Raw genomic sequence first — 24,674 nt, 5'->3', positions numbered from 1 at the left:
CTCCAGGGCTTCAAGGACGATGTGTGTCCTCTCCGAGCGCGTGAGGTATCTTTCAAAGGGCTGCGGCAGGAAGGAGGAGAGCAAAGATGTCACCCCAAGGCCTCTGCTGGTGCTGCTCAGCTGGGCAGCGAGAGCAGCCCTGGCCACAGGTGCCCAGCAGTGCTGGCAGCAGTGCCCACAGTCACTGTGTGGGGTAGGACAAGAGCAGAGGGTCCTTAGGCTGAGGCAGGAGGGCTGGGCTCATGCTCACGGGGTGCTGGCCCTGCACAGGACCAGGGCTCACTGCTGGGCAGGAGAGCTGCAGCTGCTGCTGGGACACCAGTAGAGTGCCGCCCTCAGACAGTCCCTGTTTGGGGACAGCAGGAACCCTCTCATCAGGGACACTGAGGCCCTGTCAGCCCCACTGATTCCGGGTGCCTTTGGCTCACAGGAGTGCCCTGCCGATGGCACAGACAAGAGTCTCAGCAACGGGGGAGCTCATTACCTTGATACCGCACTTTTTTCCGAGAGTCCTGCAGAAGCAGGTGATTTCACCTTCCACGTGGCGCGCGTATTGTTTGCCCCTTAGCCTGGTCCTGCCTAAAGAGCAGGGCAGACGTGCAAGTCAGGGAGAGCAGCTTTGCCATCAGGCTTTCCAAAGCAGCCCGAGATCTGCTTGGGAGATGGCAGGCCAGAAGGAGATTGTGGAGGGAGGGGGTCAGAGTGGGCTCCACAAACAGGCAGGGTTGAAGATGGTGAAAGGAGCGGGGAAGGAGAGCAGCAGAGAACAGGTGCAAGACTTGAGGAGAGCACTCCACTTGTACAGCAAAAGAGAGCTGGGATGCTGCGGGGAGCAGCTGGAGGGGCAAAGGTGGTCAAGCAGAGAAGCGGAGCTGGGAGGTGATGTCTGTGTGCAGAGGGACGAAGGCCACCACAATCCCCCTTAGCTTTTTGCTTACAGATGAATTCACTGAGGTGCGCAACAGTTGCCCGACGTCCTGAGAATGGTTGAAGGAGGACAAATCCCAGCAGCTGTCCAAGGAATGGGATTTCGATGACAGTGGACTTCTTTTTGTTTCAGGAGGTCCCATGGGAGGGAGGGAGGGAGGAAGAAGAGCAGCAGGGTTGAGGGCAGGCAGCTGGTGCCAGGGCCCCATACCTGAGAGTGTGCCCAGGGCTGGATCCCTGGGGAGTGCAGGCTTTGCAGGACCCTGTGGCCCTGTCTCCTGGAGCCCTCAGCTGGGCAGCAGCCCTGGCAGGGAGAGCGGCAGGGCAGGGGCACAGCCTGGCTGGAGGCTTCCTGGGCCTTACCTGCCGTTGGGAATAGCTGTTCAACCATCTGCACAGTGTGTAAATCCTCTCCATGGCTTCTTCCCACACGGTGACAATATCATATCTGGCAAAGTCCACCAGCACCTGAGCAAAGAGGAGCTGCTGGTGAGCCCCCGGAGCAGACACCCGCTCCAGCAGCAGCAGCAGCAGCAGCAGCAGCTCGGTACCTGGGTGGGACTTGCACTGTCCCTCAAGGCTTCCTCTGAGCCCCAGCAAAGCCTGGAGCAGGGCTCCTGCCCCTGGGCTCCCTTGTGGGCCAGGCAGGAAGGCAGGTGCCACTCTCTGTGCTCCAGAAGAGCCTGGTGACACAGGAGGGGGGCACTGTCCCCACAGCGTGCTCTGCCACCGTGGCACTTGTCTGGAGACCACCCACCCAGGAGTGGGCAACCCCTGCCCCACAGGGTGAGGAACAGCCCCGGGACTGCCACTCTTTGCACAGGCCAGACCTGCAAGATGTTCTGCAGCTCCTCGCCCAGTCTGGAGGGAGGAGTGTTCCGCACGATTGCCGTCAGCATGGGGTCCAGGGCTTGCAGGGTCTGCAAGGAGGACAGAGAGCGCTGGCAGTGATTCTTCACCCCCAGGAGATGCATCTGAGCTCCCAGTGCCAGAAAGGAGAGCCACCCACGCTGCCCAGGAGAGACCTAAAAGCAGGCAGTCTACTGTGAGCAGACAGCAGATGCCACAGGCCTTTGCATTCCAACGGAGAGAGATCAGGGAGCAGAGAGAATAAAAACTGGAAGGAGAAAACAGGAGGTGCCTTTTTCTCCCTGAGGCCTGGTGCGCAAACCACACTCTTATGTTTCTCGGGTTCTGTCCTTCTAAATAAACTTTCTGCATTCTTTCCACTGCCTTGGCATTTCTGGGGATCCCTGCGTATCTTACGTGACATGCAGGATGGCCAGAGAGCAGCCCAGAGGGACTGGTGGCTCCTGGAGCTCAACCAGCACTTACCTGATTCCTGCGCTCATATCCATCCCATACATAGGTGTCCCATTTAGGAAGGAAGAGGACAGCTCTGAAGCAGGCTTCTAGGAGCCTTCTCGTTTTGCCCTCCAGCACCTCGTTCACCGCGCTGCAAAGAGGAAGGGCCCAAGTGGACAATGGTGCCGGGGGAAGCGCCTCCAGGCCTTGTGCAGGGGGCGGAGGTCCTCTGGGGAAGGGGTCCCTGGCAGTGATGAGCGGGTACCTCAATCTTTCAATGGCAAAGAGGGCGAGCTTCCGCACTTCTGTGTGCTTCATCTCCCGCTCGCGGTGGTTCATCTGCTGGATCAGATCCCTGTCGCGGTCGTCCTCGGCACGCTCGTTGATACAGGACTCAGCGTCCAGCAGCATCTGCAGAGCACAACGCAGCTGGGACCCGGCAGCTGCCAGCACCCAGTGCCACCAGAGCCTAGCCCTCACAGGGTGCCAGTGCCAGGGGCCTTGCCCCCTTCCCCAGAGCACCGAGTGTCCCCTCACCTGAATCCTCTCGACCACCTCATATCTGTGGCAGAAGTGGACCAAGCGCTGGGATGAGCCACTGCCGGTGGTGCTTCTGCACAGGCGCACGACTTTCTGAAGAAAGCTGGTCTTGTGGACCAGATTCTGGCAGCCGGAGGACAGAGACAAACAGGGAGCATGAGAGGGGGAAACGTGGCCAGCGAGACTGGAGCCCTGAGGGGCAGTGGCCTGCGGGAGCAGCAGCTCTGCCCAGCCAGCACCCCTCCAGCAGCCCAGCAGCAGAGCCCCTGCCTTAGATGCTGGCACAGCTGCCGTCCAACTGGCCACACTTACCTCTTTGGGGCTGTCAAGGGCCTGGATGGAGTCCACCACTTCCTGTTCTTCTCTGGACAGGGGGAACAAGCTGACATCTAAGAGAGGGATAGAGCAGGGAGGATCATTGCAGGATGCGCTGCAGAGCCCCAGCCCTGCCCAGTCCCCTCACTCACCCGTCCCCATCTGCGGTGGGTTCACCAGGATCCACTGGGAGAGTTCTGCTGCAGACCAGCTTTTCTGGGCAGCAGCCTCCTCCTCCCAGGCCACCTCATGGGGCTCTTCTGGAGAGCCGCTTTTCTGGGCAGCACCCTCCTCCGCCCAGGCCACCCTGGGCTTGCTGGGGGGTGTCTGCTCCATCCTACTAGAAAACTACTAGAAGTAGTAGAAGTAGTTTTCTAGAAAACTACTAGAAGTAGGGAAAGGGGAAGTGGGAATCTTCACGGAAAAACCGTCGCACTACGGGTCAACAGGGAAAGCCTGGAGCTGTGCTCAGAAGATCCTCGCCAGCTCCGTGCTCCCGTCCTGTCGCGTCGCTGTCCTGCCGGACAATGGTGCTGGCACTGGGGCTGTGCTGACCACGTGTGCTGTGATGGGATGTCACAAAGGGCCCCCCTGTGACACACCACCTGACGCCTAGCAGTGTTCCAGCACTTGTGGATGTGGAACCAGCCCCTAGCAACGGGCCCCAACGATGCAGAAAATTATGCTACGTTGACCCTAAAACCCCAAAGCCCACAAATCTTTATTAGTAGACACACTGTTCCAAAAAAATAAAGGAGCGTTGGAGGCATAACATTGGGTGCGAGTGGTGTTTTTTGTAAAGGGAGTACCTTTATGTGGGCCCCCACCATCTCGTCTTTGAAATGGTAACACCTTATCCCACTGTCTACAAGTAGTAGATATCCCCTGCTATCCTATACACGAGGTCAGCTTTTCTCTGTAGTTTCAAAGGAAATACATCTCTTGGCTCAGAGTCATAGTGATTGATTCTTTTCAACTGACCACCTCCCTGAGGCTTTTCCAGGACCCAGCTCAGGAGAGCGCTGCTAAAAGTCCAGCTGTGTGATTTCAAGCGCCAGATTGGCTCCTGAGACCTTCCATAATCACTTGGAACATTGTTGGTTAAATTCTGCCATAACTACTCACATTGTTAGTATGAAAAAGGAAGAATGGGAAAATTTCTGGTTTTAATGGAGTAAGCTGGGCAAATGAAAGAAGGCAAAGGCATGTATATAATTTACAGTGACTGCTGAAGTATGTAAATATTAATTCTAGTCATGTTTGCTGGGTGTGCTTCTTGCACAGGAACACCGTAGCTGGGGCTGGGGACAGCACTGATGGCAGTGATGAGGAATGGGGGGGATGCCCTTCCATCCTGCTGACATCTCAAGTGGTTTCCATGGCTGTAGTCAAAATAGGAGACAGTGTCCTGGTGACACTGGCATGCCAGGCAGTCTCCATGGTGTTGGCTAAAAAAAGTAGGACACCTTGTTTTCTTTAGGTGTCTGTGCTGTTTCTGAGCAGCGGTAACGAGGGCTGGGGCTGATGTGGCAGAGGGGCGGGTGTGGGGTTGTTGTGGCTCCGTCCCTCAGGAGCTGAGGGTGCCCAACACAGGGTGTGTACTCGGATCAGAGGAGAGGGGTTTGTGGCCCCGCTCTCTGTGGTGAGCCTGGTGGGTGAGCTCCCCCTGGGCCAGGCCACGTCAAGGGCTGATGAGAACAGAGGTGTTGCTTGTGGAATGGCAGCAAGCGAGATGCGGGGCGCCAGCAGCCACCTCGGGGGGCTGAACCTCGCCGTGCAGGCAGGCGAGGGTACGAAGAGATGTCTGGAGAAGGGTCTGGCAGAGAAGGTGGTGTCGGGCCGAGCAGGGTCGGGGCTGGGCTGGGGCGGGCGGAGGTGGGCTCGGCCCGGCCTGGTGGCAGTGGAAGGGGGCGGTGGCCGCTCCCGCCTCTCCCTGAGCAGTGAGCGGGCGGCCATGTTGTGCCGGCGGCGGGAGGAGGGAGTTGAGATATTGCACAGTCTGTGACAATGAAGGCAAGACCAGCCTGAGGATAATGAGGGGACTGAGCCTGTGAGACCCAAGACTTGTGTTCCTGATGTTAAATCCTGAAATGTCTAAAGCTGCAACTTTTAACTGACCTGCTCTTCAAAAAACAGCAAAATTAAAGATTAAAATTAAACCCCACTGTGTCAGGAGCAGATCTTGGCTGACCTGCATGTTCCATGCTAAATACAAAATTGAGCACTTCAGTCATAATGGTCTGCACCTTTCCTGGATTGCCCTGATGCTGTTTGTGCTGAACAGGCATTACAATAAAGGCAGTTTTACCTGTCCCTTGTTTACTTTTCTGAGCTCTTTGGAGCTGTCTTTTCTTGTAAGAGCAATATGTGGTTATCTGTGTTTGTCTGGTGGTAATTTCTCAAGGGATTTGTGTACAGGACGGGGCCTGAATTTCTTGGGTGGTTTGCACAGGTTCTTTGATAACACATTCCCTGGTGATACTTGAAAGCTTTTTATAAAATGTCTTTTGCAGCATATGCTGTCATCTGTAATGCTTGTTTGTTTGTTTTTTTTTTCATTCAGGGATGGGACTTGTGTAATACTCACAGTCTAATGCTTGGTCCTTAGGATTTCTTTATTATTTTAAATTTTAATTTATTAGAATTCCTTAATTATTTTTAATTTTAATTTATTAGGATTTCTTTATTCTTTTTAATTTTAAATTATTAAGATTTCTTTATTATTTTTAATTTTAAATTATTAGGATTTCTTTATTATTTTTAATTTTAATTCAAGTGTTTTAATATCCCATTTTCCCTGCAGATGTGTGGAGCAATTGATTTGCTCACTGTAAGCAAAATAACTGCTCTTGGTTGAAGGGCTTGTTAAGTTGTTCTTCCTTAATAACATTTACTTTTTAGCTTTTTAAAAAGAGACCTTCACAAAGGTCTGGCTTTGCACAAAATGATCTGTACTGCCAGGATGGTTTTCTGCTTGTTTGGTTTTATTTCTTTTTAAATTAAACTGTGAGCTGATAGACTTCAGATCATTCCTCATATAGTCAAAAAACCATAACATTGGCAAGCTTGAGTAGAAAAAATAAAATTAAAATTAATAATGAAAAAAATATTCATCTCTACTGGATGAATATGGGAACAGAATCTTTTCCAGTTTTCCTTAAATAAAAGGAATTTGGTCTTAACCTTTTGTTGTCCCTGCCACATTTTGTGACTTTGGACCAGTTTTATCACCGAGTTCAGTCCCGAAGCAAAAAAGTGGAATTCATGAATGGGAGGAATTCAGTTTTTAATGCGTGTCCATGAGCTTAGTTTTGATGCTTTTTGGCAAGTATTGAATCTCTTCTGCTCCTGGGCTCTGTGAGTTTTATTACTTTGTTCCTTCAGAAGCCTTAAACTGTTTTTCCCACTGCAGGTCTGTGTAGAACAGCAGATTTCTTGCCATGTTTCTCCTTCCAGCTCTTCCTCAAAACTCTTCCTGTGCCATCCACTGACGCCTTTCTAGCCCCCAATCATCTGCTCGAATCTCTAAAACATGTGACTCATGTTCCATTTTTATATTCATCTTCACATGACTCCTGAATCTTTCTGGGTGCATTTTTGTTTGTTTTCTCACTGGGTTGTAAATGAGCTGTTGTCACATCTGGTTTCTTGGGTAGGACTTTGGCCTTTCAGTTCCACCCCGAGTAATTCTTCCCTCCTTTTCTGGTTTATAATCCTTACCTAAAGGAAGGGGCTGAATGTGAAAGCCTTAATTTACTTAGTGAAACAGTTGTCTACAAAAGAAGTTGCTTCAAACACCAATTGCAAAAGCATCCAAATGTGTGGATCCTGAAAGATCCAGTATTGCCCTCTCTGGTTAGCACAGATAATATTTAGTTGAAGCACCGATTTTCATTTTCCACTTGTTTAAGAGAAGAAGGAAAATACTTGAAAACACCAGGAGCTTTATTGCAGTTGACATACTTTGCTTAAGGCAATAAAGTTTCATTATTTCAAAATAACACCCAAAAAAGAGTGCATCTGTGAATAAAGTCACATCTTACCGGGAATTCCTCTAAATGTGAGAAACCTGGCAAACAGCCTTAGCTAAAAATACCCAAACCTACATGAGTTGTGCTTTGACTGCTGTGCTTACAGAACATCTGATGGGGGTAAAATATAAATATGTAAAAAATGTTTAAATAAAATAAATGTTTAAATAAAATAAATGTTTAAATAAAATGGTATCCAAATATAAATTCAAATTCCTATGCCTTATATTTATATAAAAATATAAATAAAAATATAAAAAATGTTTAAATAAAAAATTTTTTTAAATAAAATGGTACCCAAATATAAATTCAAATTCCTTTGCCTTAAATATATAAAAAATATAAATACGTAAAAAATGCTTAAATAAAATAAATGTTTAAATAAAATAAATGTTTGAATAAAATAAATGTTTGAATAAAATGGTACCCAAATATAAATTCGAATTCCTATGCCTTAAATACATTAAAAAAACATATAAATAAAGGTATAAAAAATGTTTAAATAAAATAAATGTTTGAATAAAATGGTATCCAAATATAAATTCAAATTCCTTTGCCTTAAATATATAAAAAAATATAAATACGTAAAAAATGTTTAAATAAAATAAATGTTCAAATAAAATGGTATTCAGCAAAAAAATGAAGAGAAAAACTTTGTACATTTTGTTTCAGAATCGCTGCCTTGAACCTTTGGTCAAGGTTGGGAATGGTTTGTCTCCCTTGGCAGGGAGGGTCAGTACTCTTTGTCATTCTGACATGACTGCCCAGGTCCCTGATTTTATCGTGGCCAAAATACGGGGCTTGGAAACCAAAGCAGGAGCTGGTAGAGAACAGCAGCTTGAAAAATGGGCTGATGCCTAATTGATGTGACAGGAGGAATGAAAGACTCGTGACAGCTAAGAAAAAAATTGGGCTTTTCAGTGTCCACCTCAGGTTAGGATGACTGCCTGTGTCTTAGTGGAGGAAGATGTTTCTGTAACTTTATTGAAACTTGTTAGTAAAATGTGCCTGAATTCCTAAGGAAACAACCACTGTGAAATCTTTAAAAACCAAATGTACATTTCCAAAGTGTAGAGGTTGCTATTTATATTTTGGCTGTTCTGTGGCATCTTTTTGATGCATGAATAACTCTGAGAACAAGAAATTCTTAATTATAACACATTATCAGGTCTGTTTACTGCTAATTACTTTACAAGGCTGAGAGAAGAGTTTAAGATGAAAGTCGTGGGGTTACTTGCAAAGTTTTTGGTAAAACCAATGCAGTTGAACCTGGTGGGGAAATTTGCCCTTAAGTTGGTTTTGGTAGATCTCATGAGTGTCTAAGGCAGAGGCCAACCCAACTGGAAAGAGCCTTTCAAGGGTGACTAAGATGTAACTAAATTACCTTTTTGAGAGGTGGGGAAAGCTGCTGTCATGAATTAAATTTCCTTATGTTAAGCTTAGTAAAAATATAATAATATATAAATATTAAAATTATTTTAATGGTCTTATTTATGGGGTTTTCACTGTGCTTATGTTAGTACTTCTGAGTGTTTGATTGTGACAAAAATGGACAGCTTTGTGGTGTGGGTTTTTTTTATTTTTCATGTTTTGTTACTTTGGTCAAGGCATTAACATTAAAAATCATTCAAAATTTTAATTCATCTTCAAACACCAAAATAGATTTGAAATGGGGTTAATGAGAACAGTGGGGGAGAAAAAAAAAACCCGAGCCCAAAACCAAAACAACCCCAAAACCTGTTCATTTTCCCATTGTATTTTAAACAAGGAAGGTTTGTAGAGCAGCAGAAAACAGGACACGTGGGCAGGTGTGAAAGTCAGACTGGGGCTTGTTGCACTGGTTCCAGTGCTCTTTGCTTCAGTGTAACTGGTCATTTTGAGAAGAGACTGGGGAAACTGGGCTGCCAGGGCAGAGACCACTGGCTGGCCCCACTGGTTTTTGCTGGGCAGTGGGTAATTTCTGCCTCACTTGTCAGAATCAGCCCATGGTTATCGGGGAATGGGGTAGTGGTGAATTTGGCTTTCAGACTAAACTGAGGTTAAACTTACACATATTCAAAAGAATAAATTGATGTTGGAGTGCAGATACTCAATCCCAAAGACCTTTTGAAACCTTTTCTGCGTGTCAGTCCTACGGCCGAAGCTCTTCCCGCAGTCGGGGCACTCACAGGGCTTCCCTTACTGGTGGGTCTGTTGGTGTCTGTTCAAGGTTGAGCTGTGGGAGAAGCTCTTCCCACACTCCCCACACTTGTAGGGCCTCTCACCGGTGTGGATGCGCCGATGCCTAACGAGGGTGGAGTTCTGCTTGAAACCCTTCCCGCAGTCACTGCAGCGGAAGGGCCTCTCATCCGTGTGTGTCTGCTCATGCCTGAGGAGAACCGAGCTGGTCTGAAACCTCTTCCCACATTTCCCAACGTGTAGGGTTGTTCCCCAGTGTGGATGCGCTGGTGGGTGTGGAGGTTGGAGCTGCAGTTGAAGCTCTTTCCACATTCCCCACACGTGTAGGGCAGTTCCCCACTGTGGATGTGCCGGTGGGAGTGGAGGGTGGAGCTGTGCCTGAAACTCTTCCCACATTCCCTACACGTGTAGGGACGTTCTCCAGTGTGGATGCGCTGGTGGGTGCGGAGGTTGGAGCTGCAGTTGAAGCTCTTCCCACATTCCAAGCACTTGTAGGGACATTCACCAGTGTGGATGCGCTGGTGAGTGCACTGAGTGGACCTGTCACTGAAGCCCTTCCCACATTCCCTACATGTGTAGGGCCATTCCCCACTGTGGATGCGCTGGTGTTGGATAAGCTTGGAGCTTTGTCTGAAGCTCTTCCCACATTCCCCACATGTGTAGGGATGTTCTCCAGTGTGGATGTGCTGGTGAGTGAGGAGGTTGGTGCTCCTGCTGAAGGTCTTCCCACATTCCAAGCATTTGAAGGGCTTCTCCCTGCTGGGACACTGCTCAGGGACCACCAGGTCAGAGCTCCCTCTCAAGCTCCGGCCGCCTTCCCAGCACAGGCTGGCTCTTTCCTCCTCAGAGCACCCTGGGATGGCTTTGGAGCCCCTCCTGCGGGGGGATCTCCGGCCCTTTTCCTCCCCGCTGCCTTCCTGCGCCGGGGAGCCCTTCAAAACGGCCTCTCCCACCAGGGTCTCACGGGGGGATTTGTCCTCCGGGCTCTCCCTCCTCAGCTCGGGGCCTGGGGCAGGAAGCAAGAAGGACAGGCAGGGGATTTGCCTCCGGCCCACAGGGAAGGCCAAGGACATCCCCCCAACTCCGGCCCCGGCAGGACGGCGGCGCCAGCGGGGTTGTCCTGCAGCCGGGGCCATGCTGGGCTGACAGAGCCAGCACAACACCCGCCCAAAGGGACACTGACTTCCTCCTCACCTGCCTGGGGGGCCCAAGGCATCTTCCTCTTCCTCCCAGCCTCCTCCTCCATCCGCCCAAGCTTTGGGAAGGACAAATCCTGATGGGGGGGAAAACAAGGGCTGAGCACGTTGGCTTGGGGGTTCCTCCTGCCCAAGTCCATCTCTAGAACTCACCGGACATCCTGGGTCCATAAAACCCTCCAAAACACCAAGGATCAACCCAGAAAACCCCAAATCATCGAGATTCAGGCAAAAGCCTATAAGAAATAGTGAGAAGACTCCTGCCCCCCCAAAATGAAAAAAGTTGAGATTCACCTAAAAAATACTCTAAAATATGAAGATTAGCCAAAAAAAATTCTCCTAAGATTTCCCCTTCTCTGGTTTCCCCCCTCTAGGGTTCAGAGAGTCTCCCCTGTCTGGGATGCTGGGGGTTCTACCTAGAGATGCTGGGAGTGTTGGGGGTCCCAAGGCTCCCTTCTCCACTGATTCTCGCCTTCGGGATGCCGCATTCCTAGAAATTCCCCCTCATCAGGTTCTCCAATTTGTTGTCCTAGGGGATCCCAGGGGTCCCCACTGTCCAGGTTTCCCCTTCTCTGTGCCCCCCCTCTCCAGGCTCTCAGGGCTCTCGAAGCTCCTCCCTATCTCCAGCCTCCCTCTCTCCAGGAATCAAGGCATGGGGACACCGAGGCACTCCCACGGCAACCCCGCTCCCGCTCTCCCCACTCCCCTCAGCCACCCCTCCCACCCCTTTCCCATCAGCCCCCCAAGTTAACCAGCAGGGGAAATGAACTCAACTCAAAGGAGAGATTATAAGTCAGAATAACAAATTATTAAAATAATACAATAAGTACAATTATACAAACTAACAATTGGTCTTAACCCACAAAACCCAAATGTATAACCCAGCACCCTGGGGCATGGACAAAGTGGTGTTCCTTGGGCCCCCCCCTCCCCCCCGAGTCCAAAGTAAAGGGAGAAGGGAAAAAACCTGCTGGTGGGAGAGCTGTTGCAATCTGGTCAAAAGTGGTGATTGCAGTCCAGTTGAGGGTGGTGGTCTCAGTCTGGTTGAGAGCGATGAGCTGCAGTCTTCCTCTCCTCTGGATCCCACGAGTGATAGAAAAGTTCTGAAACTCCAGGTTTATATATTCTCCAGTTCAGGCAGGAATGGTCAAGCCTTCCCTCAGAGTGGGGAATTCCATAAAAGGAATGGTCAATCCTTCCCTCAGTGGGAAATTCCATAAAAGGAATGGTCAATCCTTCTCTCAGAGCGGGGAATTCCATAAAAGGGTATGAGGATGCTCAGAGAAAGAAATTCCATAAAAGGGTATGAGGACAGGAACATCCCCCCACAGGCAGGCCCTCCCCCCCCCTTGACAAGAGTTTCTGGGAAATGGCATGGAGGGCCATAGAATACACAGGTTTGGGCTATACCTATCCAGTGATGAATCGGTCCCAGCTGTTCTAACTAGGACACCACTGCTCTAATTCCAAGCCAGAAAAAGCCCAAACCCAGAACTCCAGACTCTTATTTGTCCTCCAATGCCCACCCCAATCCCAAATCTGTATTAACAGTATGAAAAGCCAAGCTTTAATCCTAACCCAACCCAAAAGTCTCTTCCCCTAATCATGAACCAGACACTGCCAGCAGAACAACAAACCTCCCAAAGTTCTGCCTAATCCCCACCCTGAGCTCTAAACCCCAAGTCCTGACCATTAAGCACCCCCACAGCCCTTGGGAGCAGGGCAAGGACCTGGAGGGCCCAGAGCAGGCCCAGGGGGTTGGCAGAGGAATGGGAGGTGACCTGGATCTGCTCAGCTCTGCAGTGACCCCCAGGAGAAGGGCCTGGGCTCTGGCAGGGATGTCCTGTGGCACAGGGGCTCAGGATCCAAGTTCAGAAGGCCAAGTGCACATGGCAACAGCCAGAGCTGGTGCAGAGACATCAGGGAGGGTCTAGAAATGCTGCTGGGAGGGGGTGGGAAAGCAGGAGGGGTGTGTGCAGCCTGCAAGGCCAGAGCAGCAGCAGGACCAGGGCAGGACAGCCTGCAGGAGAGATGGCCAAGGGCTCTGGCAGGGCTGCAAGGCCCAAAGGCACCCAGGCCTTTGTCCCCTTGCCTCTGCCAGCTGCCTCTGCCACTCAGGCCACCACAAGCAACTTGCCTGGCAGGTTCTGTACTTGGTTTCTGCCTCGCCCCTCCCTCAGGAGCCTGGCAGGGGTTGCCCAGTTTTGGGCCTTTGTTGTTCCTCCCCCTCCCATCCCAGTGCCCCCCAAACAGCCCTGAGCCAGCCGGGAGGGACAGGATCTGCTGGGCCAGGGCCTGGGGCTCAGGCCTTGGCCTTTGTGCTCCACAAAACCAAGGCAGGCTTTGCTCAGCATTGCAGGGGCCTGCCCAGAGCCTTTGTCTGCCTGCACTCCTGGCCTCCAAGGAGCTGCTCCAAGGAGTCCCTGGGGAGGCTTTGGCAGTGCCTGCCCTCAGTGGGGCCCAGCAATGCTTCAAGGCACTTGGACTTTGGCTTCTGACTTCTTCAGCAGCTGCTTCAATCTTCTCTCAGTCCCTCAGGATCATGGGCTGGGCTGCAAACACACTGTGGGGCTCATTAAAATGCAGAAATCCCTCAGGATCTCTTTGTCTTCTTTTAATTGTCTTCAAAGCAGTTTCAAAACAATTCTTCGAAGTTTGTCCTTTTTTTGTTTTAATTCAATGATGGATATTTTTTAGTTCAGAGAAGAGAAGATAGAGGTGTTCTCCAAGTGATCTCCTCAGGAGATCCAGACTGACCCTGTATGATCAGCCTTGCTCCTCACCCCCCAACCTCACCAGTTCTGCCATGGCCCATCTTGGACTGACAACTGATGCAGCTCTAAACACACTGTGGGACCCAATAAAACACTGAAAAACAAATTATTTCCTTCCTTTAATTGTCTTCAAGTCTTCAAGAGTTCTACAGCTAATTGGAGTTGTTTTGTAGTTTAGCTAAGGAGGAAGATTTTAAAGTGGAAGTCATGAAAAATATATATTTTTGGATGAATAGGAATGATTTACACAGAGCCTTGGGATGCAAGAGGGTCAGGGCACAAAGGATTTGGATCCAAAGACAAGAGGGTAAAAGACATTAGTAGCATGTAATTACTGACCCGTTTAACAGTTATCAGGTGATTCAATAGCAGTTGCTATAATTTTAACATTGACTCAATTATGGATTCAAAACTACAACCTTCCCACCACAGTCAATTCACAGCCACACCCAGGCAGAGATGTGTGGACACATTAATAGCTGGCTGTGGAAAGGTCCCTCTCCCAAATTCTCCTTCTCAGGGAAACACTCCCCCAAATCCCTTTGTGTTTCCCAACAGACAAGGGTCACAGCTGGAGGAGTGTTTGTTGAGGGGGATCAGAATTGTCCTGGGCATCAGTGCCGCTCTTTGGAGTGTTGCAAACTGGAGGGTTCCCGAGCTGGGAGAGGCTGCCAGAGGTGTCCCACTGAGAGGGAGGTGCTGGGGAGCTGCCAGGGCCTCCCTCAGCCCCGCTGGGTGTGGGTTCACAAGGTGACTGGCTTTAGTTATCTGCTGAATTTCCATCCTGCTGTCAGGAATGACTGGAGTTTCCACAGTATTTGGGAATTGTATCTAAACTGTTCCATTAGGGCTGTGATTCAGGCAGGAAATGTTCCAAGGTTTTCATGGGATGACTGATTATCCTGTGTTCCCCAACTGTTCCACCTGGGATTGTTCCCACCTTTATCATCCAGGAGCACCTGATCCAGTCCAGGGACACTTCCCCACACCCTGGTCCAGTCCAGGGGCTCTTCATTGCTCAGCTGGTTTGGTCAAGGCTTGTCAGGAGCTCCTGAGATCATACTTATAAGAAGGATGGGGACAGACTTAGTTGTAAGAAGACAAGTGATAATGGTTTTCAGCTATAAGAGAACTATATATGAGGAAGAAATTTTTTACACTGAGGGTGATGAAACACTGGCATGAGTCACCCAGAGAGGTCATAGAAGCCCCACCCTTGGAAACATTCAAGGCCAGGTTAGAAAGGGCTGTGAACAACCTGATCTAGTTGAACATGTCCCTGTTCATTGCAGGGGGGTTGGACTAGATGACCTATAAAGGTCCCATCAGATTCAAACTATTTAGGATCTATAGTTCTTTCTTATCCTGCAGAGCCAAGGCTGACAAGGATCATCCAGGTTTCAGACTCAGCTGAGCATCCCCTTTGATGGCCCAGCTGGCAGCTCTGCTAAAAAGCTGCTGCAAAGAACCTCCAGGCCTAAAGGAGCTTTTGTGCTGGGCTGAGCTGTGGCTCTCAGGGCTGGGGGTTGGCTTTTGGCTGCCAGGTGCCCACCAGGGCTCTCTCTCACTCCTCCTCCTTCTCCACTCTCCTTGGTGCCTGCAGGGTTGTTTCTCCCCCATTTCTCTCACTCCTCTCTCAGTTACAGCACCCTGGATTTTATCCTTTCTCCAAAGGGTGATCACAGAGGTGCCTCTGGAATTGCTTTTTGGCTCAGCTTTGGGCACTGGCTGGTCCATTTTGGAGCCACCTGAAACTGGCTCTCTCTGACACAGAGTCAACTCCTGATCTCCTCTTCCCTAAGGGAAACCTGCAGCCCCCTCCCTGCTACCAAACCTGATCCACAGGGTCATTCAAGTGCCCAGGAACAGAGGAGGTCATTGAGCCCATTATTCCTCAGGCTGGTTAAACAAGACTTTGTCCTCTTCCTGTCCCTGACTGCAGGTTCTTTCTGTCAGAGCAGAGCTGGGCTGGACCTCAGCCGTGCTTTGCTCCAGAGCCTGCTGGGGTGGGGGCAGATGGCAATGGAAGAGTTGGGTTGGACTGGATGATCCTTGTGGGTCCCTTCCACCTCAACATATTCTGTCATTCTGTGTTTGTTTGGGTTTGGTTTGGTTGGGTTTGGTCTTTTTCCCTCCTTTTGATTTTCCTTTCCTCTGACCCATGAGTTTTTTCTTCATTGTCTTGGGCCTTGCTGGGCACCTGATGGCAGGACAAGTTTATCCAACTCACTCATCTTGACCACATTTTTTGTACAAGTCCCCATTAACTAGACGAGGTTTCTCACAGACTCGCTGCAACTTGGCATCATCCACAAAGGAGTGGAAAGTGCATTTCATCCCATCACCCAGAGACATAATAAAGGTGTTCCATAGGAATGGTCAAGGGCTGGTCCCTGATGGATGTCACCTGGGAGTTGCTGCCCAGAGGAATTTGTGCCTTGACTTCTGACCCTCATCAGTCATTCAACTTCCCACTCACCACATGTTTCACTTGTCCAGTCCAGCTCTCACCAGTCTGGCTCTAATGAGATCACAGGACACCATGTCCAGGGCCTTGCTGAAGTCTGGGCACAGAACATCCCTTTCTTTTCCCTCCCACAGGGGTTCTGCCATCCCTTCCTTGTCCTTCCCATACCTGGCAATGGCTGCAGGAGGACTTGCCCTATCCCCTTCCCTGCTGAGCCTGAGCAGTCTGGAACTCTGCCAACCCTCCTTGCTGCCCTGTTTGCAGACTGGTTCCATGTCTGCCTTTGCCAAGGCCCCAGGAAGCTCTGGGATGGCTCTGGCCTTTCCAAGTGTTTGGGAGAGGTCTCCCAGTGACACTGCCCAGCCTCCTCAATATCCCTGACACCAAAACCTTTTCTATTTTCACAGAGTTCCAGTCTAGTGCTCAGGACACAACACATATTCTCATGGTTCTTCAGGAGAAAATTAGAAGTGATTTCATTATAGAGGTCAACTGGTGGAGCAGCCCAGTCTGGTCTGGTCCCACAGCAGTGCCCAGCCCAGGGTGCTGCAGAGCTCTGGGCACTCCCCCCACAGCCCCAGCCCCTCTGAAGGGCACAGCAGCTCCTGGGGCACAGAGAGGAGTCTCAGCATCCCCATCAGCTCAGAGGCTGGACACTCAGCATGGCAGGAGGAAATGGAGGTCACGGAAACTGCAGGAGCCCTGGTGTCACCTCCAGGAGATGCCCAGCACAGCCTGACTGTGCCCCTCAGTGCCAGCCCCTCTGCCCAGCCCAGCCCAGAGTCCTGGCCCAGAAAGCGGTTTCTCTGTGTCAGGGATTCCTCTCTGCAGGCCCAGAAATGCTGCCTTGCTCTTCTCCAGGGACATCCCTTTGCCCAGGTCAGTGTGTCCAGGTTGCCTTGGCCAGTTGCAGATCCCAGCCTGGGATCCCTGCAAGGCCCTGAGCTGGAGGTGCTGCTCTGCACAGGGAGGGGCTGTGGCACCCTGGGCTGAGCCTGCACTGGCCATGCTGGTCAGGGTGGGGAGTAGACCCAGCAGGATGGGGATCACTCCTCTCCACCCTCTGCCATAGTCCTGGAAGGCTCAGTAGGCAAGAACAAGGCTGGGCAGGACCATGGGCTGTTTCCAATGGCACAAAGGGCAGGGCAGGGCTCCACTCCATGCAGCCTGTGGGCTGGAGAGTTCTTCAGGACACCCTCCTGGAAAGCCCACCCCTGGCTCTGGTCCAGCCCCCCCTGAACTGGGGAGGCACAAGGGGAGTTCACTGCGGGTGAGACGAGTCACTGGCCAGAGTCCTTTCTCTGTTCCTGCTGCGTCCCCTGGGGTTGCAGAACTCTCCTTTACCAGTTCAGAGTGTTGCCGGTGTATTTTGGTTCTGAAAAAAATCTCCGGAGCAGTTAATTAGGGGTGAGATAAGAAAGGGTTTATTTGCCAAGGCAATAGGTGATATAGACGCGCGCGCCGGCCGTGCCCGAGAGGTTACATTTTATAGCATTATCCATCCAATCCCAGATGTGTCCACCCTTTGGCCCTTCCTCTGGACCGCCCCGGGCCCTCCCCCTGAGAATTGGGTCTGGGGTCTTTTTGGGACCACCTACTTCATCATCTTCAGCTTCATCAGAGTACAAAGGGTATACTGTCACCTAGTTTTTGACCGTACTCTGTGGTTTAGGCCCTGATACGCTGTTCTCCAAACAGTCTAGGCCTTTACCTTGACAAAAGACTAAACACTGCTACTGGATTCAGGGGTAGGTTGATATAGAAGGCATAGAATGGGGTAAAAGGGTTAGGGAATGTATAAACAAGGGAAAGGAACAAGGGACAGAGGGGTTTCTGCTTTTAAAACCTACCTATAAAATTTACAAGTCTTATAACTATTAGAAAAATAAAAAACCATTAGGGGCTTAAGGCATCAGTTCCCCCCTTAGAGACTGGACAAAACCCAAAGGTCTTTGTCCAATCTCTACTACCTACACTTACAACAACTATAAAATCGGTGTATGCAGTGAGCTATTACACTAACACTAAGTATATACAATACTAAGATAAACAGTTGTTTCATCCATGTCCAGTTCGGTAACCATGAGGTGAGTTTGTTGAGGACGTCTCCTAAACCTAGGGAGACATCATCCAGAGATATCTGATGAAAAATTTCGGTTTGATTTCGAATTGAGGCCAAATCATTATTAATTCTACCAGTCTGATCTATGTAAGAACAGCAGCTGGTATTGATGACTTTACACACACCTCCTTGTGAGGCTAGCAAAAAATTGAGGGCCATTCTATTTTGTATTACCACACGAGACAAGCTTTGGAACTGTTCTTTCAGGGTTTCAATTGCATCCAGAGTGTGATCTTGTATGTTTTCCATAACAGCCGAAATATTTACAATTGCTTTTCCAATTCACTCACTCCTAGAGATGGGATTAAAGCTCTGATTATGCTATGGAAAATCGTAGGGTGCTCAATGAGGGGATTGCTAGTTCTTTTCACTCTTTTTGGATAGGGTCTTTCCCATTCTGGTTCATCAATTGGATCGAGGATTGTTATATTTGGAATCACTGCTCCCAGAGCACAGGCCCGATCCTTATCAAGAGGCAAAACTTTCCAGGCTTCCTTTTCACAAATCCAATACCATCCCGAACCCTGGGGAGGAATTAATCTCAAAGGGAACTGTGCCATCCCTGCAACAATTTCTGGGTTTATTTCTTCTTTTAAATTGTTTTTATCACAGTAGGGGGGGGAGAATGATTTTTCCTGTAGCGTTTATGATCATACAGGGAACAACATCCTGATTAGAAATTACATTACTTAGGGCCACCGGGTAATAGGCCTCTGTAACTGGCTTCCAGGACCCTGGGAAATTCATCATGGATTTACCGAAGTTTGTCTCGTTTAGTAAAATGCCAATTAGGGGCCACTCACTATTCTCATCGTCAATTGCTGGTACTTGAGTACAAATCCAGCATTCCGTTTTTCGGAGAATTTTAGATACGTTTTGGACTAGGGCCACATGCAATTTTTGGTCCCAAACTCGGTTCATGGTTACCGGTTGCATGAACAGAATACACAGAACAAGCAGTCTATTCCACATCCTCGTTGTCGGTGTCTGGTTCTGTCTGGTTGGTTGTCCCAGGAGCTGATGCTTTCTTGACTCTAGAGTAGTGGAACCAGGGTTCTCTGCCAGCAACTTTGACGGAGGTGAGGGAGGTCAGCAGGACTTGGTAAGGTCCTCTCCACCTGGCTCGCAAGGGGTCACTGTTCCACCACTTGACATAGACCCAGTCTCCTGGCTGGAATGGGTGAGCAGGGGTGTCCAGTCCTATAGGTCTGGATAACTCGATGACCTTCTGCAGCTTCTGCAAAGTAGAGCCTAAAGCAATCAAATATTTTTGTAAATCGGCTCTCCCTCTTAAGTGTACATCCCCTGGTACATGTGGTGCCTGATATGGTCTTCCATATAATATTTCATAGGGGTTATGTTATCCCTCCGCCTCGGCTGGATACGAATTCTCAGCAGAGCTAGTGGCAAAGCCTGAACCCAGGACATAGATGTTTCCATTCATTCGTTCAACTTTGCCACTAGCCTGAGGTCTATAGGGGGTATGTAGGTCCCAGACAATTCCCAGGATGCGGCATACTTCTTTTACTACTGTCGCAATAAAATGTGTTCCTCTATCTGATGCCATTCCTAGAGGAACCCCAAACCTTGGAATTATGTGGTTTAATAAAGCTTTTACCACTTCCCTTGCTGCGTTAGTGCGACAGGGGTATGCTTCAGGCCATCCACTGAAAGTGTCAACTAGTACAAGGATGTATTTGTACCCCCCCCATGGTGGTAACTCAGCAAAATCTATTTGCCAGTAATCTCCAGGTTGGTCTCCAGCTTTTGTTACCCCTAGTACCACTCTCTTTGATGTATCTGGATTATTTCGTTTGCAGATCTCACACTTACCTACCGTAGACTGCACAGCTTCGGTCATATTTGTTCCTATTACTGTTTTCTTTAGATGTTTCAGGAGATTTTCCGTTCCCCAATGGGTAGCCTCATGTTCCTGTTGAGCTATTTCCCTAAGGAGCAGTGGTGGGACTACAACCTGCCCGGTAGGGGTAACAGCCCACCCCCCTTCTTTGATTTCAGCTTTCAATGATTTAATTAGCTGATTGTCTCTCTCATCATACTTAGGGGTGTATTTTGTCAAGTCAATTTCTTTTTGTGGCACTACTGCCAAGATGCCTTTTTCTGCAGCCCTTTTTGCTGCTTGATCAGCAAACTGATTTCCCAACTCGGGAATTGTTTTCCCCTTCTGGTGGGCCCTACAATGCATAATAGCTACCTCCTCTGGTTTCCAAATACTCTGCAGGAGTGCATGGATTTGGTCTGCATGCTTGACTCCACTGCCTTGGGCTGTCAGTAGTCCTCTCTCCTTCCAGATGGCTCCGTGGGCATGTACAACACTAAATGCATATTTTGAGTCAGTCCAGATATTTACCTTCTTTCCTTCACTCAGTTCCAAGGCTCTTGTCAGTGCAATTAATTCTGCTTTTTGGGATGACACATCTGCTGACAAGGCTTTTGCCTCGATCACTTCATCTCTGGTTGTTACTGCATACCCTGTGAAGCGTTTACCATCTCGCATGAAGCTGCTTCCGTCTGTATACAGTTCCCAGTCTGCGTTTTCCAGGGGCTCATCCTTCAGGTCTGGTCTGCTGGAGTAAGTCTCCTCTATAGTCTGCAAACAGTCATGCTCGGGGACACTGTCAGTTAGTGCTGAAGACAGAAACATAGCTGGATTTACAATAGATGTTGTTTTTAGGGTAACATCATCCTGTTCCAGCAACACAACCTGGTACTTAAGCATTCTGCTGGGGGACAGCCAGTGGCCTCCCTTTTGTTCAAGCACAGCTTGAACTGCATGGGGTACATACACAGTGATGTGCTGCCCAAGGGTGAGCTTCCGGGCCTCTTCAATCAGGATAACAGTTGCTGCGACAGCTCGCAGGCACCCCGGCCACCCTTGGTTAACACTGTCCAGCTGTTTGGAGAAATAAGCCACAGCTCTTCGTTGGCTTCCCAGAGTTTGTGATAATACTCCCAGAGCAACATTTAACTGCTCGTGTGTGAACAGTTCAAACGGTTTAGTCAAATCTGGTAGTCCTAATGCTGGAGCTGACATCAAGGACTGTTTCAGTTGCTTAAACACATCTCTGGTCTCATCTGTCCATGTTATAACTCCCTCTTTGGCCGTTTTCAGGGCTTCATACAGAGGTTTGACTAGCAACCCATAGTTAGCTATCCACAGCCGACACCATCCTACCATTCCCAGGAAAGCCTGCCTCTCTCGTACAGTGTGGGGCTCTGGGAGACGGCAAATGGCCTCTTTTCGGTCTGCACTGAGTCGCCGATGCCCACGATAGATCTCAAGTCCCAGGTAGATGACTATCTCCTTGGCTATCTGTGCCTTTTCTCTCGAGACCCGATACCCACTTAGCCCCAAAAAGTTCAAGAGACTTACAGTGAGCTCGATGCATTGGTCCCGGTTTTTGGCTGCAATTAAGATGTCGTCAACATACTGCAGGACAACTCCTTCTTGCTGCTGTCTTCTCCAGTCCTCCAGTTCCTTTGCCAACTGATTTCCGAAAAGCGTTGGACTGTTCTTAAAGCCTTGTGGAAGAACTCTCCAGGTTAGTTGCGTTTTTCTCCCTGTCTCAGGATTTTCCCATTCAAAGGCAAAAATCTCCTGGCTATCTTTGTGTACAGGAATGCAGAAAAAGGCATCTTTGAGGTCGAGTACAGTAAACCATCCTAAATCCTCTGTCAATGTGGTTAACAGTGTATAGGGGTTGGCTACCACTGGGTAAATGTCCTCAGTTATTCTATTAATGGCCCTAAGATCTTGGACTAGCCGATAGCTTTTGCCATCAGCCTTTCTCACGGGCAGTATGGGGGTATTAAATCTGGATTCACATTCTACTAGTAAACCAAATTTGAGGAACTTTTCAATTATAGGTGCTAGGCCTTTTCGGCTTTCTAATTTCAAAGGATATTGTTTCTGCCTTACCGGGGCTGCTCCTGGCCTGAGTGCGATGCTTACTGGTTCAGCTTGCTTTGATTTCCCAGGGTACTCGCTGGCCCAGACTAAAGGTATGACAGCATTTTCAACTTCTGCAGGGATCTCTCCATGTTTTTCCTGTATAAAGAAAGCAGCTGCCTCGACATATTTAGTATCTGGGATTATAACCTTTATGTCTCCCCCCTTGGTGAATTTAATTTCAGCTTCTAATTTTTCCAGTAAGTCTCTACCCAGTAGAGGCTTAGGAGAATTTGGCATATAGAGAAATTGATGAGTTACCCAGTGTTTGCCCAGTTTGAATTTTAAAGGTTTAAAAAATGGCCTTGTTTCACTTACCCCTGTAGCACCTACCACAGTTACAGTTTCATGGCTCAGTTTCCCTTCCAAAGTATTTAATACAGAGTATGCCGCACCTGTATCAACCAAAAATTCAACATTCTCCCCCCCCAGCTTAGCTGTAACCAGAGGCTCTGCTGGGTAAGAAACCTCCGGTCCCCCTCATACATTCTGACTCACAGCCAGTTGGGGGGCTGGGGGTGGTGGTGGGGGAAGTGCGTTTTCAGTTCCCTTCAGCTCCGGGCAGTCTCTTCTCCAATGTCCCTTCTTCTTACAGTTAGAACATCTGTCATCGGCTATGTCCTGCCGGTGGTTAGACCTCTGATACCTGGGGTTACGTTTATGAGGCTCTTTGTAGCCACCTTCTTGTTCCCTTGTTTTCCTTTTCTGCTCCCTATTTTGATATGCCATCCAGGCTACATCTAACAGCTCACTAATATTCCTTCTATCACCACCTGCCTTCTGCAGTTTTCTTCTTATATCATCTGTGGACTGCCCTATAAATAAGTATAACAGATTTTTCTTTCCCATCTCTGACTCTAAGTCAATATCCGTATATTTTCTGATAACATCTTTCAATCTATTTAGAAAATCAGTAGGTGACTCATTTATGTCTTGTCTAACCTCGTACATTTTGGACCAGTTCATCGCCTTCGGAACTCCATGCCGAAATCCATAAATTACCCAATCTTGATAACGTTTCAAAGCTCCTAAACCTGCTGCCACATTAGGATCCCATCCAGGATCCGTGAGGGGGAAGATATCTTTGACATCTTCGCCTGGAAACTGCCCAGTGGTTTTTTGTATTTCTATTGCTTTTTGAGCAGCTCTTTTCACCATTTCCTTCTCTGTTTGGTCTAATAAAGTATCCATCATAACCTCTAGATCATTCCAGTCAGGATTCTGAGATTTGATTGCTCTTTGGACATAATTTGCCATCTTTTCCGGATTATCTCTATAAGCCCCCACACAATCTTTCCATTGCTGTAACTCAACCAGTGAGAAAGGAGCCTTTATTAATACCGTGCCTTGATTGGTCACGGCTTGTCTTAAGGGGGCTTCTAACGGTGGCTTGTCTTTTGCCCTTGTTCTACTTGCAACCGGATCGGGGAAAGCTAACACTTCGCGAGCCAATTTTCCTTTCGGTTTTACTACAGGCTGGTCGGCTTCTCCTTCCCCCGAGTTATCACTTAATTCACCCTCTGCTTCCGTGTCCTTATCAAACGGTGGTAACCCTCGCTTCTCCCTTCTCTCTGCAGCTGGAATCGGCTTGCCCTGTCTGTGCGTTTCTGTTCCCTTTTCGTGAGAGGCAGAGATTGGAAACTCCCTCGGTTCTTCTTTTCTTCCCCCTCCCCCAAGGATGGAAGCTTCCCCCTCGGGAGGGGGAGGCGTGGGAAAGGGGGCGGCTCCAGCCCCACCTCCCAAGTCAGTCAGGACAGAGGCCCCGCCTGTTGGCACCGCCCCTGCCCCTCCTGCCACTGCTGCTGTGGCCCCTGCCCCTGTTACTCCCACAGTGCCTGCTCCTGTACTTGTTGCCATGGCAGCAAGTCCTGTACTGATTGTGCCCGGAGCAGCTCCTGCCGCCCCGGAGCCAACTCCTCCGGAGATTCCAACTCCCCCTGGCGCAGCCATGCCCGCGCCAGGGAGTCCCCCCACGGCTCCCGCCTGTCCAGCTGGAGCCGGTCCAGGAGGAGCAACCACTGCCCCGGCAGCTCCAGCCCCCCCCACCGCCGCTGCAGCAGGGAGTCCGATTTGTGGAGCTCCCGGGCTACTTTCTCTCCTGTCAGGTGATATCAACATATCCAAATCATCCTCTCCGGTGTTCTTAAATAGTATTTGTGGGATAGGAGCAGCTTTAACTCGATCTTTCCTTTTCCCTCTTCCTAAAACCATTTCTGCTTTTTCCATCTTTCCTGAACTTTCGTTTTCCTTATCTCCTATACCCAATTCAGGGCGTGTTAACAAAAACAAGAACAACTCTGCATATCGAATTTCCTGCCACCTCTGTTCTACATGAAGAAGCGAGATCAACCGAAACACTGTATCCAGTTCAAACGGACCAAATTTCGGCCATGCTATCCCTCTCATTTGTCCAAACAACGGCCAAGCATTTAGAGACAACCTGCACAGCTCTTCCTTCTTTAAAGGTGTCTCAGAACCAGCTAAAGTTTTCCAGTGCTTTAGAACCAAACTAAGGGGGGATTCTTTAGGGATCTTAACTTTTGAATCCACACAACCCATGCTTGCAAAACAAAAGCAAACCAATCAAACACACTGGGTCTGGAACTGACAACCTTTAGGTCACGAGGCTGTTAACGTAACCTCTCAGCTATTTACCAAGTCGTACCGATTATAGAGCCCCACCGGCTCTCCCACAGTGTCAGAGCACCGGAGGGCGTCCCCTCCAAAACCAGAACAGCCCCTAGGCTGAACACCCGCCCTGACCTGGGTAATTGGCGAACTAACCCGTTCGCCTCCCCCTGAAAATTGACTCTCTAGACTGTTTCGAGGGCCCAAGTCAAAATTTTCAG

The 24,674-nt window shown here is 49.3% G+C and overlaps 1 pseudogene; it reads right to left on the bottom strand.

Annotated features, from left to right (window-relative positions):
• The window catches only part of LOC127462745 (zinc finger protein 883-like), a 161,807-nt pseudogene that overhangs the window by 127,728 nt on the left and 9,405 nt on the right, over positions 1-24,674 (bottom strand).

The sequence above is a fragment of the Manacus candei genome, unplaced genomic scaffold, assembly GCF_025592945.1.
Source record: "Manacus candei isolate 608988 ecotype Guabito, Panama unplaced genomic scaffold, ASM2559294v1 h1tg000138l, whole genome shotgun sequence".
Classification (NCBI taxonomy): Eukaryota; Metazoa; Chordata; class Aves; order Passeriformes; family Pipridae; genus Manacus; species Manacus candei.
Note: the sequence above shows the minus strand (reverse complement) of the source record. Positions and strands in the feature narration are given on the sequence as shown.